Below are 18,028 nucleotides of genomic sequence, written 5' to 3' on the forward strand. Positions count from 1 at the left end.
TGAACGGCAGTTTTCAGATCGTGCCAGAGATTCTCAATTGGATTTAGGTCTGGACTTTGACTGGGCCATTCTAACACCTGAATATGTTGTGTTTTAAACCATTCCATTGTAGCCCTGGCTTTATGTTTAGGGTTGCTGTCCTGCTGGAAGGTGAACCTCCGCCCCAGTCTCAAGTCTTTTGCAGACTCCAACAGGTTTTCTTCCAAGATTGCCCTGTATTTGGCTCCATCCATCTTCCCATCAACTCTGACCATCTTCCCTGTCCCTGCTGAAGAGAAGCACCCCCAGAGCATGATGCTGCCACCACCATGTTTGACAGTGGGGATGGTGTGTTCAGAGTGATGAGCAGTGTTAGTTTTCCGCCACACATAGCGTTTTGCATTTAGGGCAAAAAGTTCAATTTTGGTCTCATCTGACCAGAGCACCTTCTTCCACATGTTTGCTGTGTCCCCCACATGGCTTCTGGCAAACTGCAAACGGGACTTCTTACGGTTTTCTTTTAACAATGGCTTTCTTCTTGCCACTCTTCCATAAAGGCCAGATTTGTGCAGTGCATGACCAATAGTTGTCCTGTGGACAGATTCCCCCACCTGAGCTGTGGATCTCTGCAGTTCGTCCAGAGTCACCATGGGCCTCTTGGCTGCATCTCTGATCAGTGCTCTCCTTGTTCGGCCTGTAAGTTTAGGTGGACGGCCATGTCTTGGTAGGTTTGCAGTTGTGCCATACTCTTTCCATTTCCGGATGATGGATTGAACAGTGCTCCGTGAGATGTTCAAAGCTTGGAAAATCTTATTATAGCCTAACCCTGCTTTAAACTTCTCCACAACTTTATCCCTGACCTGTCTGGTGTGTTCCTTGGACTTCATGATGCTGTTTGCTCCCCAATATTCTCTTAACAAACCTCTGAGGCCGTCACAGAACAGCTGTATTTGTACTGAGATTAGATTACACACAGGTTGACTCTATTTAGTCATTAGGTCAACATTCGATCATTCAGCAATCATCAGGCAACTTCTGAAGGCAATTGGTTGCACTCAGAGAAAAGGGGGCTGAATACTTTTGCACACCGCACTTTTCAGTTTTTTATTTGTAAAATTTTTTTTTAAATCAATTTTCTTTGTACTTCACAATTGTGTGCCACTTTGTGTTAGTCTTTCACATAAAATTCCAATAAAATATATTTATGTTTGTGGTCGTAACGTGACAAAATGTGGAAAAGTTCAAGGGGTATGAATACTTTTGCAAGCCACTGTATGTGCTCAGGTTATCAGTCAATCCTTTTCCACTGCAGGTACATAGGTGAAGAAGGAAGACAAGAAGGTCTGGCCATGATCTGACTGCTTCAAACTTCTGCTGCTCCATTTTCACTCCCTTTGGGCTGATCCCATAACCAAGGAAGGAGATTATGAACTGACACTTTTCAGCCTCAACATAGACATGGTTTTACATGAAACGTTTGAGATTCTCTCATACCTGTTTGACATGCTCCTCCAAGGTGACCGAATGGATGAGACGTCATCACCCAAGCCTGCCCCAGACAATATAAAGGAAGTCAATCAGTCTTTGATGATAGGTGAGGCGCATAATGGAATCTGTCCTTGATAGGCAACAAGCGAGGAACATAATGGAGAACAGGAGGCAGTAGTTACTAGGCTGGTAAAGCTGAATATTGATTGGTTGTAGCCGAAGGAAGTGGGGACGAGGATGTGACACTTTTATCGCAATTTTATATCAATCCATCCGTCCGTTATCCAAGCTGCTTATCCGAAGTCGGGTTGAAGGACGCTGGAGCCTATCCCAGCAGTCACTGCACTGGGCGGCAGGCCGGGAGACACCCTGGACACCAGTCCATCACGGGCAATTCTATATTCACCATTTTATTTAAAATGCCTGTACTGCTACACCCAATGTGACTCTTGTCCTATATTAGGTTTTACAGCTAGCTAAACTCTCCCTTGCATCATATCCTCCAAGGAACAGACCAGTGTTGTATATGGACGGGATTTAATAACAAGGAAGTGTGAAACTGAAAATAAACATACAGAAAAGCATACATCAGTATACCATACAAAATAGCTTACTCAATCTAGAGTTACAGTTAGGATAACTAATCCTCTATTTTTCAGGAAACAAAGGTAAGTATAAAAATAAAATGTTCTTTGCAGGAATAAAATGTAAGTTGTAACTAATCAGGTATAGCACTAAACACTGCATTTACACTAGCATCAAAGGTATAGCCTGAACGCCATCATTAAAATGTGCTGTCATACATGTTACCAAAATTATACAAACTGTAGCAAATATGTAAAAAATACTTCAAAATAAAGATTCTAGCAATGATGGATAATAGCTTTACTTACAGATATTGCCACTCAAAGGGGTAGAAACTAGGTGATGGCTAATGATGGAGCATGAATATTGCTGTGTTGTCACACAATTTTCTTGTTGTCACAGGAAAAGGGAGTAGCTGAAACTGCGGTACTTATCTATGAAACTAGAAGGCAAAAGACTCAAGATAATGGAACTATGCCCCTAGTGGCAGGGAGGCTCTAAAAATAAAGGAAACCATTCCATTACAATGCCAGTTCATTCAATTCATACAACATAATTTAGGCAGACTTGCAGTAGAATTTAGGGGAGGAAATATGAGCCTCTTTTAACCTGAAACTAATAAATCTCTCTATCTTTGACACTCAATGAATGATGTTGCATTAGACGAAAATTATTTTAAGTTGTAAATTACCATGGTGTTCCTGACCTTCCAAATTTACAACAATGTGTCTAAAAAAAAGGCTTGTTGCTTATTTGTTGTAATTCAAAGTGTAGGTTTGAGTTTTGTGGGCACTTTTAGAATAATTTATCAGCAAGTGCCAAAGACGATTTCAGCAGATTTGCATTTCTCCCTAAAATGACAGATTGCAGCTAAGAGGAAAGCATTCCAAATCTGAGGAGCTCTTGAGCAGACAGGTAATTCACTCATAATGGATGTTGATCTGTCAGACATAGCTGAAGATATTCCCAGTTGTGTACACTTAGGGTTAATTGATAACTGAGGTCTATGAAAAGATGCATATTAAATCATGGCCAGTGGGCCTGCCTATAAGGTTGCAGTGTTTGAAAGACAAAGTCTCCTGAGTCTTTTAGGGCTTTCCACATCTGAAATGCATTCCGAATGAATAATTAAGATTGAAATAACGCTCATAACTTGTATTACCTTACTTAAGACATTATTATTTCAAAGGTGCAACATGAGTGCTTTAACTTGCACCATCTTCAGGTCAGCTTTAACTTAAGCCATTGCAGATTAACCTCGTGATTTATCTCCTTACGTATGCTTTACAAATCGAAAGCAATAACTGTGTGATCAATGCCTTGCCCACGGATTTCTTGTGTGGTATTATGTCTCAGTGCTTAACTTAAATTTGATGCTGTGTTGTGTTTGGATATCAGGTATCTCTGTAGATAGTTACCTGAATGGCTGAAATAACCTATTATTTCCTACAAGTGGATTTGCATCTAAGTAGACTCCAGCTGTGTCATGGTCTGAAATTCTGAGCAGAGAAACCGATAGCATATTTTATCTACACCTGTTATGGCAGCATTTTGAATGACAGTGTTTGGAGTGTGGTGTAATAGCGCTCAGTAATGATACCAGAATATAGTTAGACCAGGGGCAATTTAATCCTGTCATAGGCCCCCGGACTTGGATCAACCCATGGGCCCCTTCTGCTCCCCACAACAACATATCCACCACCACAACGAACCGATTTACCTCTGCACATAGTGATACTGCTAAGCCACGCCTCACCACAACAAACGCGCTGTACATGACCACATTTATACTTCATCACATCTCTAAAACAATACAAAAATCACTGTTCAACAGTACGCCATGTCACAATCCAAAATTTCAGCGCAGCTAGAAACACTATCAGCAATACATTTCTGCACCACCGCAAAAACTACCGCCAATACAGCAGACCACACCAGATACATCGCAAGCTGCAAAAACAGTATATTAAAGAGCAGGAGTCTCAAACTACTGGCCCACGGGCCAGATCCGGCCCGCAGTTTTGTGCGACTCGTGCTATGTTTTAGATTTATTAAGAGATCCAGACCGCGTATCCATTTTGCATACTACTGTAGTGTTGTTGTTTTTTTTTTTAAAATGTTTCCGTGTTTTTAGTGCTAAGTACTCAGTTAAGATTAGTTATCAGGCCAGATGACATAGCCTCATGTCAGTTTTGCAGCTCTCTCTCTCGCTCTCGCTCTCGCTCTCTCTCACACACACACGCACACACGCACACACACACACACACACACACACACACACACACACACACACACACACACACACACACACACACACACACACACACACACACTGTAGCCAAGTAACGTGAGTACATAAACCCAGTAGGCTAGCCCACTGTGAAACATCTCACGTGAGCTTGCTAACGTCAATTATTGTCACTGGCTGCAGATGTTTTGTAAAAATGTCACTTTCAAAAGCCAAAAGAAAAGTTGAGCAGGAGCACCGACATCTCCAACAGAAATGGACATGCGACTGCTTCTTCACTGAATTTAATGTGTCCGTGATAATTTGCAAGGAAAAAGTTGCCGTCCTGAAGGATTTCAAGCTGAAGCGACATTACACTACTAAACATGCAGAGGAGTATGACCGGTTCAAAGGCGAGGAGAGGGAGAAAAAGGCAGCACACTTTCAAAAAAGTCTGTCCCGTCAGCAGAACTTTTTTCACAAAGCCAAACAAGACTGACGCAGCTGTCGAAGCTAGCTATGTGCTACGCGAGGCAATAGCAAAGGCTGGCGAGCCATTTACGGAGGGACAGTTTCTGAGAGACTGCATGCTGCAGGTAGCGAATATCGTTTGCCCGGAGAAGGCCTCTTTATTCGGAAACATCGGTCTCAGCCCAAATACCGTGGCAGAATGGATCAGCGAGTTGTCAGGCCACATTTTAAGACAGTTGTGCACTAAAGCAAACGATTTCATGCACTATTCTTTGGCACTTGATGAAAGCACAGATGTAAATGACAATGCTCAGCTTGATATATTTGTAAGGGGTAGCAATGGCCGTTTTGAGTTAACAGAAGAACTGCTAACTTTATATCCAATGCAGGGAAAGACTACAGCCAAAGATATACAATTTAATGTGCTGTGCAATGCAATTGAGGGTGCTTGTCTACCCTGGAATATATTGGCTGGAGTCACCACTGATGGTGCCCCGTCAATGACAGGAAGAAAAAAAAGGGCTTGTCGCACTGATTCAAAGAGAGATGGAGGAAGAGAAGAGAATGTAGACCCCGCAATTGCATTGCACTGCATCATTCACCAGCAGGTACTCTGCAGCAAATAACATCAGATCAAGAGGTTTACAACACCGTCAGTTCTGTGCATTTCTGGAGGAAATGGATGCAACATATGGAGATGTGTTGTACTTCACAGAAGTGTGCTGGTTGAGCAGGGGCAATTGTCCTGAAAAGGTTTTTTGAATTGAGGGAGGCGATCAGAGAATTCACGAAAGAAGGCAGGCTACATGTTCCTGAGCTTGATGATCCCAAAAGGCTCATGGATTTAGCTTTCTTAGTTGATATCACACAGGCACTTAACACCCTTAATTTAAACCTGCAGGGGCCAGACCAACTTGTCACTGTAGCATTTGGTAGTGTGAAAGCCTTCTCTGTGAAACTCAGATTATGGAAAACACAGCTCACAGAGAAATGATTTGCCCACTTGCCATCATGCCAGTCAATTATTGATGATGGTGCCAGAGTCAATGCTGATGAGCATAACTACTATTGACAATCTGCAGCCGGAGTTTGAGCATTGCTTTTTTGATTTTCAGCACCACTTTTCCATTTATGTGCAGACCCATTTTCTTTTGGTGTAGACAGAGCTCCAAGCACATTTCAAATGGATTTCACAGACTTGCAGTGCAACACTGAGCTCAAGACAAAGTTCAGAGAGGCACAAGGAAAGCAGGAGATGCTTGGACAGTTTCTCAGAGAGCTTCCAAAACATTCCCACAGTTGTCCAAACTGTTCAGGCAGGTCATGTGTCTTTTCGGCAGCACTTATCTGTGTGAAAAACTGTTCTCAACTATGAGCTTTAATAAATCAAAATATGCTTTCCGGGTAGCGTAGCGGCCTATTCCGTTGCCTAACAACACAGGGATCGCCGGTTTGAATCCCTGCGTTACCTCCGGCTTGGTCGGGCGTCCCCACATAGGGTGCGAACTACCCTTAATAACACACGAGCTCCCCTGAAAACATGATTTGTGAAATTTGGGGGGGGGGGGTCTCTAAAATATTGACAATATGCTATGCATTTCTATTTTTCTGTCTTCATCATCGTGGATCATGCGTAAAATTAGGCTATTATTGACGCATGATTCATACATGAGGATCACTATCCGTCCACCCATCCATCCATCCATCCCAGCAGTCACTGGGGGGCAGGCGGGGGGACACCCTGGACAGGCCGCCAGGCCATCACAGGGCCGACACACATTCACACCTAGGCACAATTTAGTACGGCCGATTCACCTGACCTACATGTCTTTGGACTGTGGGATCACTAATTCACGTTTAATGAAGATACCGACATGCGTGCAATTCTTGCCATCACAATCGAAGCGTGGCAGCACAATCAGAAAAAAACCCCAAACTTTCTGGAAAAAACAAAGCAACAACTCTTAGTCCCACTCAGTCTGCCCGCCGAATTGCCATTGTTCATTTATATTTTGTAGTCAGCATACAGATAGCTATGTCAAAAAGAAAACAAGGGAGGTTAGTCACAAATTTTGGATTTACTAAAAAAAATCTACCAATCGAAGAGCAACCAGAGCAAGAGGCGTCTTCTACAACCGGCGCTGATGCTACACCCGCTGGGATTGCTGTCAGCACAAACCCGCCAATCCCCGGTGTGACAACGCAGGTCAAGCCGATAGAAGAAGCTTGAGATGGGGGTAACTTTAACTGCTGTTGATGAGGACTCCTTGTAGGTAGGCTGGCATGCTGTGTTTTTGATTTAATGCTCATACATTTGTGTGCTTATAGGCTTTTTTGCTATTTGACCTATCCGTGTCTTATTTGTGCTGAGAAACTATGCAGAGTACTAACTATACTGTGCCCTGCTTTAGTTGACCTTATTGTAGCATACCGTGATGTTTGGTTTTGATACCCGTGTGAAGGTTTGATTTGGTCATTAACTGATTATGTTATATCATGTTGCTTGTATTGGTTGGCTAAACTAACCATAAATGTCTCAACACAGAGAAGCCGTTTAACATGCTATCAGGATTTTTTTCTTTTTTTTTTACTCTGGGGGTCGCTGTCGTAATAATGTAAACTAACCTATGACACATCATCAATACATCCCCCTTCCTGCAAAACATTCAGTTTTCAGATGCAAACATTGATGACAACATAATGAACAGATTAATTTTTTTAATCTTAAAAAAAAAACAGGATACATCCCACTCTCCTCCTCTTCTTCTTTTTTTTTGTATTTTTTGTAACAAAAATCCATAGCCCCCCCACAACAGACAATATCTTGGGCCCCCCCAAAGTCCTTATAACACAAAGGCTTGGCCTGTAAAACACAACTACAAGTCAAGCCGCTCAGGAGGCCTGACAGTCTGCTTAAACTGCCACAGGGATGGAGACTCCAACTCAGGCCCCCGCAATGCCACAGGAGAGGAGGCGAGTAACAGTTCTTGTTGACCTGGAGACAGCCTCTAACTGGGACATCGTTAAGAAATTCTGGACATCATCACTCCAGTCCAGCTGAAAGGTCTCTCCTGTCTTCAAGAGGCTTCTCCTGTTTCTCCAGTAAGTGTGGCCAGTTTTGGTTCTCACAGCATATGACTTGTGGTGCCACCTGTTCTAGGACCATTACATTTGGGCTCCATGCAGCAGGCTCCTCTATGCACACTACATCATGCCTTGCCAGTTCTTGTAGAGGCTTGGATCCCTTGTCATAACTGAGTTTCTGTTTGTGTTTTAGGCTCCTTATGTGAGCCCAGACCTCTACTTCACAGTTGTTAGTGCCCAGCTTTGGAAATCTAGTGTGCAACTTCCGTCCCATAAGGATCTCAGCCGGAGAATAGCCACTTTCGAGAGGTGAGGCTCTGTAAGCTAAGAGGGCCAGGTATGGATCATTATCACTCTGTGCACACTTCTTTAGGGGTCTTTTTATGATCTGGACCCCCTTTTCAGCCTTCCCATTTGCTTGTGGGTACAGTGGACTGGAAGTTGTGTGGCTACTAGGGGTGAGCAATCTTATCCAGAAAAGGCCGGTGTGGGTGAAGGTTTTTATTCCAACCAAGCAATTACACACCCGTGTCTCCTAATTAAGTTCCTCAGCAATGACTCTACTGGTTGATTAGTGGGATCAGGTGTGTAACTGCATGGTTGGAACAAAAACCTGCACCCACACCGGCCCTCTCTGGATAAGATTGCCCAACCCTGGGCTACACCCATAATGTTGTGCAAACTGCTTAAATTCATGACAAGAAAACTGTGGGTCGTTGTCTGTAACCACCTCTCGAGGAATGCCATGTCTAGCAAAAATGGACTTCAGATGAACTATGACACTTTGTGCTGAAGTCGTTGACAGTAGAGCCATTTCATTCATGCGTGCGCTGCGGGGCTCTTGGAACAAGGTAAAAAGAGCCCTTTGGTAGCTGCACCCACCCACGATGTGGGAAGGGGCTAGAAAAGGTGCCCTAAAAATAGCCTACCTCAAACCTCCTGACTGGATTACCATGTCCAGAGGGATCACCACATGTGACCAGAAACATAGAAACATGAACTTTGGAGCCTGGAATGTGCATACACTGATGGCTAGTGCAACCATTGACAGACTGGAGAGGAGAACTGCGATCATCGCAAGAGAATTGAAGAGATGCCAGATTGACATAGCTGCCCTTTCTGAAACCCGATGGGCAGACTAAGGGCAACTGAAGGAGGGGAAGGGTGGTTACCCCTTCTTCAGGGAAGGAAACGCTGCTGAGCCCAGGATCCGTGGCATGGGATTTGCCATCAGGAACAAGATCATCAGCCACCTGTCTGAACTTCCTGTGGGGATCAGTGAGCGTCTCATGACCTGGTGCTTGCCAACAACCAGATGGTAACAGTTGTTAGTGCCTATGCCCCTACTTTAGACTCTGAGGAGGAAATAAAAGAGACCTTCTATGTCTGCTTAGGTGAGATACCGTCAAGAACCCCCAAGGAGGATAAGATTGTTCTCCTAGGAGACTTCAGTGCCAGGGACCACCGTGACATGAACATTACGAGGGCCATGGTTGATGCAGATGACTGATGGATATCGCCTCATCCACTCCACGATGTCCATCAAATTCAAGAGGAAGAGGAGGTTTCAAAAGAAGCCTATCCGGCCAAGACTGAACCTTGAAAGCCTGAATGAATCTCCGGGTCATTCTGAATGCCTTTGCCAAGGCATACAGAGCCGTGGGTTTAGCATTAAACATCAAGAAGACCCAGGTCTTATATAAACCTTCACCCAACCAGCTATCTACCCAGCCAAAATCTACCCAAAGTGGACACCAAAATTACTGAAACTGTTGATCACTTCTCCTACCTCAGCAGCCTTCTCTCCTCAAAAGCTGACATTGACTCTGAGGTCCCCCATTGCCTGAGTTGTGCCAGTGGCGCTTACGCCAGACTCAGGAAAAGTCTTTGAAGACTGAGACTTAAAGGCTCAAACAAAACTCCTCGTCTACAGAGCTGTTATTCTCCCCACCATGCTGTATGGAGCACAGTCATAGACTACCTACAGCAGGCACCTGACAGCCCTGGAACAATACCACCAAAGATACTTATGAAAGATCCTGAGGATCAGCTGGAAGGACAGACATCAGCATTCTGGAAGATGCCAACATGACTAGCATTGCCACCATAATAATACAGCACCAACTCCGATGGACAGGCCATGTCATCCGCATGTCCAACACATGTCTCACTGAACAGATCCTGTACTCCCAGCTGAAGGAAGGTCAGCAAGCTCCTGGTGGGCAAAAGAAATATTTCAAGGACAATATCAAGACCAGTCTGAAGAAATTCAATATCACATCGAGCAACTGGGAACACATTGCACTGGATAGACACTCCTGGAAGAAATCCGTGCAGGAAGGAGCTGCACGTCATGAACTTGAACTCCACTGCGCCTCAGAGAAAAAGTGACAACACCGCAAGGAGAGAGTGAAAAGGGCTCAACCACCACCACCAACCACCACATCTTTCCCCTGCCCACACTGCACCAAAGTATGTGGATCGCAGATTGGCCTCTACAGCCATCTGAAGACCCACAAGCAGACAACCCAAAGGAGACGACAGTCATACTCACTTTGAGTGACAGCCGATGATGATGATGATGATGATGATGATGACTCTGTCGACAGGAGCGGGAAGTAAGCTTGCTGGTAGGCCTACCAATAGGGCTGGTGAGGGGTGAAAACCGGTTTGCAGTCGGGAGAGGTGACTGCAGACCAGGCTACACGACCGGTGGCTTGCTCTTGCGAGCCTTCCCACACCGGTAAACAGACAAACTCCACCGCATCTGCCAATGAGGCTGAGCTAGTGCTAACAATAGCAGGTCTTCTGTCATGCCTGGGGCTAAGGCTATCTGGAGTGTCTGTCACAGCTAACGTAATCCTAGCCGAAAGAAGCTGCTCAAACTCATGGACAAAAAAACCCCAAAACAAAACAAAAAACTCATGGACACGTCTCTCTACTAGAGACAACCTATATGTAACTACGGAACAGTCACCACACACCATCGTTTAATGAGGCTGCTTTGACTGCAAATGCAATAGAGCTAACTGCTAAGCTAGACAAAGCTTGACGCTAGTAAACTAGGAACGAGAGACTGCCTACTAAACACAAGAGTTGTTGGAGAAAGAAAACTAGAGAATCTAGCGATAAGTGAATTAAGCACAGAAAATAGTTAAATCAGTAGAACAAATGAAGAGTTAGGTCAGATTATAGAGGGGAGATAGTAAAAGAATAAGCAGCGGTTATCGATCTCGCGAGGCCAACTCTCAAAAAGGCGGAAGCTGGAAACAGCTGGCAGTGATGAACAGTGGACAAGGGTGGCCCTCACTCTCTTGTACAAAATAATTGGAAACTTTAGTCACTTTCAAACATACATTCTGTAACATTGTCAGAATGAGCTTCTACCTGTAAGATCTACAGATAAATTTTTTTCACACAAGACATGACAGTGTCCTCATCCCGCCCATGTAAAATGGCTTTATACCTTAATGAGGCTGCTTTGACTGCAAATGCAATAGAGCTAACTGCTAAGCTAGGCAAAGCTTGAAGCTAGTAAACTAGGAATGAGAAACTGCCTACTAAACACAAGAATCGTTGGAGAAAGAAAAGTAGAGAATCTAGCGTTAAGTGAACTAAGCACAGAAAATAGCTAAATCAGTGGAACAAATGAAGAGGTTTGGTCAGATTATAGAGAAGAGATAGTAAGTGAATAAACAGCAGTTATCGATATTGCGAGGCCAACTCTCACAAAGGCAGAAGCCGGAAGCAGCTGGCAGTGACGAGCAATGGACAAGGATGGCCCTCACTCTCATACAAAATAATTGGAAACTTCAGCCACTTTGATACATACATTCTGTAACATTGTCAGCATCTGTGTTCACTTGAAGCTGTGGAAGTGTACGTCATGGTGTACACGTCATGGTGAAACCACTCGTTCACTTATTCCTGTAAAAGCGTTTTAATATGGCATTCTGATTACTTTTGTTCACACTATCGTTGCTTGGTAATGCTTCTGTAAATGTCACTTGGTTGCTAGTTGGCAAATTGCCGATGCAACTTTTACGGTCGACTCGCGCTCACATTCACACATGAGCCTGGCACATATAACCGAGGGACGTTTATGGGTTAGTTGGCGTGCCTGAATGAAGTTTTTGTGGGATGGTTTCCAACGAGTGTGCTACCTAACAGCAGGTCATATCAGTGTTGGCCTTGTTAGCCAATTACCTGGTTAACCAGAACTGTGGCACCTCAGGTTACAAGGCCACAAAGTCTATAATTGCCTTGCTACAGATAATATGAAATGTTTCAGCAGGTAGATAGAAAGGGCTAAGTCTATAAATAGGTGTGGCTTTGTCCCGTGTGTGTGTGCATGCTCCTGTACACCATACATGCTGAAGCGTATGTGCATACTTATAAGTTGCATTATGAATGAATATGAGTATGGTGTTTGTTGAAGCGGAAATATGGAAGTGGTATAATGTTTGCATACATACATTTATCTCAGTTTGTCTTATGTAATGTGTGCAGTTTATTATTGCACAGATGAAAGCCATGGAAAGAGGTATGTTGTGTATGTATACACATGTTCACACACACACACACACACACACACACACACACACACACACACACACACACACACAAACCCAACCCAAACTGTACGCTGGCTTGTCGTATCATGACAGCCAAGATTAATCTGACTGATTTAAAAATACCTCGGTGAGCACTGTATGTAAAACAACGTTGGCTTTACCCTGAAGGTAAGTATAATAAACTAAACAGTGAGTTCTCGTAGGTAATAAACGGAAGCACTGTTTTAAAGTATCTTGAGCTTTTGTACTCTATTTGAACGATACATTACAATAGGAGCAATAACAACAGACACCACGTTCAATGAACTACCCTTCCTTCCAAGAAGTGCGCAATTGGCCAACTTGTCATGCACAGGCCTAATGCTGAAGCGTGTTTGGTGTGTTTGTCGTTGCATGAGAGATTTCCCATAAGAAGTTGACAGTAAACTTGGGACTGGTCTGGATTGCTTCAGCTTCTTGGTCATCAATGTTTTTTGCGTTAAAGAGCTAGAGACAGAGAACATCTCTGTACACAGGCCAGCCGCATGCCGAGGGACACTGATGTCTTGGCGGTAGCGTGGCCAAACCGGCTCCTGCCATTGGTCGACGGTCAGCTTGCTAAAATGGTAAACATCTGCATGGTTTGTCAGGCTGTGAGAAACCCTGCATTAGTGGAAGTCAGCTGCTTTTTTACTCACCTTGCATGCAGACGCGCACAAATGTTGCACCTACTTTTCTCAACCAAATGTGGGCAACATTTTTTTCTCTCTCTAACACATGACCACACCGAAACACTCAAATGCGCACGCACGCACACACACACACACACACACACAGACACACACACACACACACACAGACACACACACTTACAGGGCCAGGTGGTGTGGCGAGTGCCAGACCTTGCTCTCTGCTCTCCTGAGTGCAATTGGTAACGTGAGCCGCCTGTTAGAATAACTAAGTTATACAAATGCTTCCTTGCCTCAGAGACATCATGGAGCTGAGCCCAAAACTGACTTTGTTTTAGCTCTTGATATTTACCCTGTGATGAATATTGTATTTCGGCTTTCAAAGTCACTTTCGCTGTGTTGGGAAAGGGTAAGAATTAAAAGTTTGCCGGATTGCCTCGCGGGTTAAGCTTGCATTCAAAATGTGTCCTCAGAGTGTCACTTCAGCACAAGTCAGCCTATGTGATGGTTGGGACGAGCGAGCTTAAGGCCTGCTCATTTTATTAGGACCCCGGCTTGTTTTGTGGGGCACACATCCAAGCCTGTCAATCAGCTTTTTGAAGGAATTTCCTTTATAATTCATTATTCACAAAAAAAATCAAAAACGTCACTTTTCTTTTGTGCGAGACGTTGCTGCTGGTCCTCAGCCAAATGGCCTCGTTTTCACACCGAGACCAAACTGTGCTTGTTGGTGCTTACTCAATGTTACATCGAGTCTTATTAACGTCACACATTAATTTCAAAAATATTTTCGCCATGCTAACATCCGGTCAGATTTGCTGCAGCATAAAAGACCTAACAGTGCCTCTGAATCCATGTTGGTGAAGGTGCAGTAAACCTTTTGTACATTTTTTGAACTGAAACCATGTTTGATCAGGCCTAGGGTGGTAGAACTGGTAGGACGATAAGAAGGCCGCCTTCTTATTTCCACGGGGAAATGCACATTAAGCTCAACCCTCTCGGAGTCGCCTTCTTAGTATGGTGGCATCACTGACGCCGGGTCCCGTGTGACGTAAGCACTCGTACGGTGCCGCGTGTTAAACCAATCAAATAAGCCGAGTCGAAAGGTGACATGCCACCTTTAATCAGCTAATCTCACTGGTTAGACTGGTAAGACTCTGGGGCGTGGTGTTCACCCGCTGCACCGCCACCTTCAGCCCTCACTGTCTTCTTCATCCACACCCATTTCCCCCCCTTTCTCAAAACCCGAGATGGGCTAAAAACAAGTATTGTTATGAAAGCCGGCCTTTGTACAAATACACTATACTTTGTAGTACGATTGAACTCTGATTATGATATTCTTATCTTTTAATTTCTCCTTTTAATTATTCATCTTAGAAGGACAGCTCAGGTTGGACAGTAGAGGCACGATTGAGATGGCTTGGACATGTGTGGAGGAGAGATGCTGGGTATATTGGGAGGAGGATGCTGAATATAGAGCTGCCAGGGAAGAGGAGAAGAGGAAGAGGCTTTTGGAGGAGGTTTATGGATGTGGTGAGGGAGGACATGCAGGTGGCTGGTTTGACAGAGGAAGATACAGTGGACAGGAAGAGATGGAAATGGATGATTCGCTGTGGCGACCCCTAACAGGAGCAGCTGAAAGTAGTAGTAGTAGTAGTTGTTGTTATTAATCTTTTTATCTTGTCCTTATGCAAAGCACTTTGTATTGCCTTTGTGTATGAAATGTGCTATATACATATACTTGCCTTGCCTTCACTAAAACTTTCAAACATCACATATTAGTGACTGTGCACCTTCCAGGGATGGGCACCATGATCCAGAGGCCTGGTGCGGGTGCAGGTCTTTGTTCCAACCAATCAGTTACACACCTGCGTCTACAAATCAAGGCGCTTAGACTATTGGTTGACTAATAGAATCAGGTGAGTCGCTGCTTGGTTGGAACAAAGACCCGCACCCACACCGGCCCTCTCTGGATCATGGTGCCCATCCCTGATCGATGCCTGCTCAATAATGCAGGCGCAGCAGAATTCCTGAGAAGTTATTCCAGCGATGAAACGTTTCTCCCACTTTGAACTGATGAAATGATTACACTTGTCTGGGTCCCTAACTGGTGCTAAGTTTTATTAAACACAGTTTAATTAGACATTTTGGTCCTTTCGGGGTTTTTTTGGGGGGGTGGGGGGCATGTGGCTCCACCGTGTGCGAGCGGTTTATTCCAGGCTCAAGTGTGCTTTGGCCACACAGGGAATCGACTCAACGACGCCGTCTGTGGGGCCGACGAGGCACTGAAGCAACCGGGCACATTCCACGGTACGTCTCGCTGCTCCCCCCCCCCCTCTCTCTCTCTCGCTCCCTCCCGGAACCTCGAGCCGCATTCCTCTCCATTCACACGGAGGGAGCCGCCGAAGCCGAGCGCCGCTGCTCCGCCGCCAGAGTGGAAATGTCTCCAAGTTTTTGGAATTTAAAACATGGCGAGGATATCTAACCAGAGGATCACGTAAGATCGGTGAGTACCACGAAGGTCTTGGGGCACGAGCTTCTGCCCCGCAGGAGGCGGTTTTTGTTTACGGTGGGGGAAACCGTTTGAGGGTGATTTTACTCCGCGTTGCTGGTTTTGGGCGTTCGGGAGGTGGTGGTGGTGGTGGTGGAGGTGGGGGTGTTTCTCGTCTTGCCAAGATCGGGTCTTCTTGTCCCTTTCTCTGGCGTGTAGTTGTCTGCGAGTTGGTGTGGGAGAAACGGGCACACTTGGGCAGCGTGTACGCCGGTCGGTGTTTCCCGGTGTGCGGCTGCGTTGTCCGGCCGTTGAGGTGCGTGCTGGAGTCTGGAGGCGTGCGCCCCCGGTGTGCCCAGCAACCAGGCTGCTTAACAGCTCACCCAACCAAAACCCGGATTATTTGGTCGGTCATCAAAGTGGTCTGTTTGATATATGTGTGTGTGTGTATGTATATATATATATATATATATATATATATATATATATATATATACGTCAAGGGCTTTAAAATTGCATTGAGATTTTTTTTTTTTTTTTAGATTTCCAAGCAACTTGGTTTTGGTGCAGCGTTTGTTAGTTTGGGGGTTTTTACGTCGTGGGCTGAAACGCCGACTCTTTCTCGGCGCTGTTACGCGTCTGCCTGCAGCAGCCTCGATCTCACGGCGAGGCGGTCTCGTATCTCTTAGTGGGGAGTTTTGGCCGGTGGGATGTCGCCGTCGTAAACGACACATGGCGGAGGCTCGGTCGGCGCTCGCGTCTCGGTGGCTCGGGGCGCGTTTGGCCGTCGCCTCGCCTCCTCCGAGAAGGAATGTCACCCCGCTGCAACGTAATTATAGGTGTTCTCAGACCGACACCCACTGTCGCCTGGAAAATGGTCCCGGGCGGCACTCAGACAGACGTGTGAGCTTCGTGCCGGGATTTACATTGGAATTCGTTGCATGTCCGTCTGGTGATTGTTTTATTGCCCACTTTTTTTGGGGGGGGGTGGGTGGTTGGGGGGGCTTCTTGAATACATTCTGCCCCAGCTCTTTACACGGACGTGAGGGAGGAGTGTTTTATTTCTCAAGGGGGACGTGGTGCTGCTTTGTAAAAAAAAAAGGGAAAAAATCGATACCCCTATTAGCTTTGAAATAATTAGAAATCGCGTCGGTGGCGTGAAAAGAGCGTTAATCTGCTAACGAACGAGGGGCCATTTGTGAGCTTTTGTCACTCGGCTGCGATTGAATTCCCCATCGAGCAGCCGGCGGAGTGATGCGGGAGGCGTCTGTCTGTGGGTGTGAGTGCGCATTGCTTGTCACAGCTATTGAAAATGCCCCTCGTCGCTCTATCGGGATTCCCCCCCCCGCGCTCACGTTTTAATCAAATCCCGCTTTAAACACTTTACACACCGCCTCGACCTCACAAGCAGCCCCGGACTCCTCTCGCGGTCCGCGCGAGCGGATCCATATTCGTAGGGCTCAGGCTGCATAATTTCAACCGGTTATGTCTGGGCAAGGCTGTGTTCGACTCGACCCCGGGTTTGCCACGATTAAATCGAGTGTGTGTGTGTGTGTGTGTGTGTGTGTGTGTGTGTGTGTGTGTGTATGTATTATTTGGAGCTAAACGCAACAGCAACTGTTCACATGTTGATGAATGGAGGATTTCGAGCGTGACGTAAATGTTTGTTTAGGAGGCGGCACTCGTTGAATAACCGACGCTAATCATTCACCCCGTCTCAATGGCGACATGGGCTGGAGCTCTAGATCAGCCGAGCACAAGTTTACTGATGCAGCAGCCGTCTAAACTACCTGGTGTTGCTGCCCCTCCGAGATAGAAACCATACTCTGTGCAATAAAGAGACAGTAGTCGTCAGTGCAGTGGCTGGGGGGGGGGGGGGGGTAAAGGAGTGACAAATGGGCCAAACATACTGCAGACTTTCCCCTGTCGCTTAAGTGAGTGGATTTACACCGCTCCCCCTTATTTGGGCTACATGCACATCTTTAAAAAAGGGCCTCCTGAACAGCATTTGAGTCTGTTCCAGTGATCTCTCCAACCATGGCCACATGTAAGGCAAAGGGTGTTGGTATGCGCTTATCTACTTCTGAATTTTAACACTTTCCCCTACACCCTCGTCCCCCACCCATCACGATTGCAGCAACCTGTTTACGCTGTGGTCTCTCTTCCACATGTGGGCCGAACAGATGTGTCATTAGCCAACATAATCTGAGACAGAAAAACAAAGCGGAAGGATTCTTCAGAAGACGTTTTTGCAAAAACCCTTGGCCTCGCATGGGATTTCAGATGCATGCCTACAGCCCGGTTGCTCGCCACAGTTGGCACTAATTCGATCCATGTCTCTTCACAGTGGACCAGTAAGTAGTGTAATGAAGCTTGAATGTCAGCCCTGTCCATAAACGTTCATTGGAGGCTGCTGTCATAAAGGGTAAATCTGTCATGACCAGAGTTTGGGAGTGAAATT

Source organism: Lampris incognitus, chromosome 2, assembly GCF_029633865.1.
Source record: "Lampris incognitus isolate fLamInc1 chromosome 2, fLamInc1.hap2, whole genome shotgun sequence".
Classification (NCBI taxonomy): Eukaryota; Metazoa; Chordata; class Actinopteri; order Lampriformes; family Lampridae; genus Lampris; species Lampris incognitus.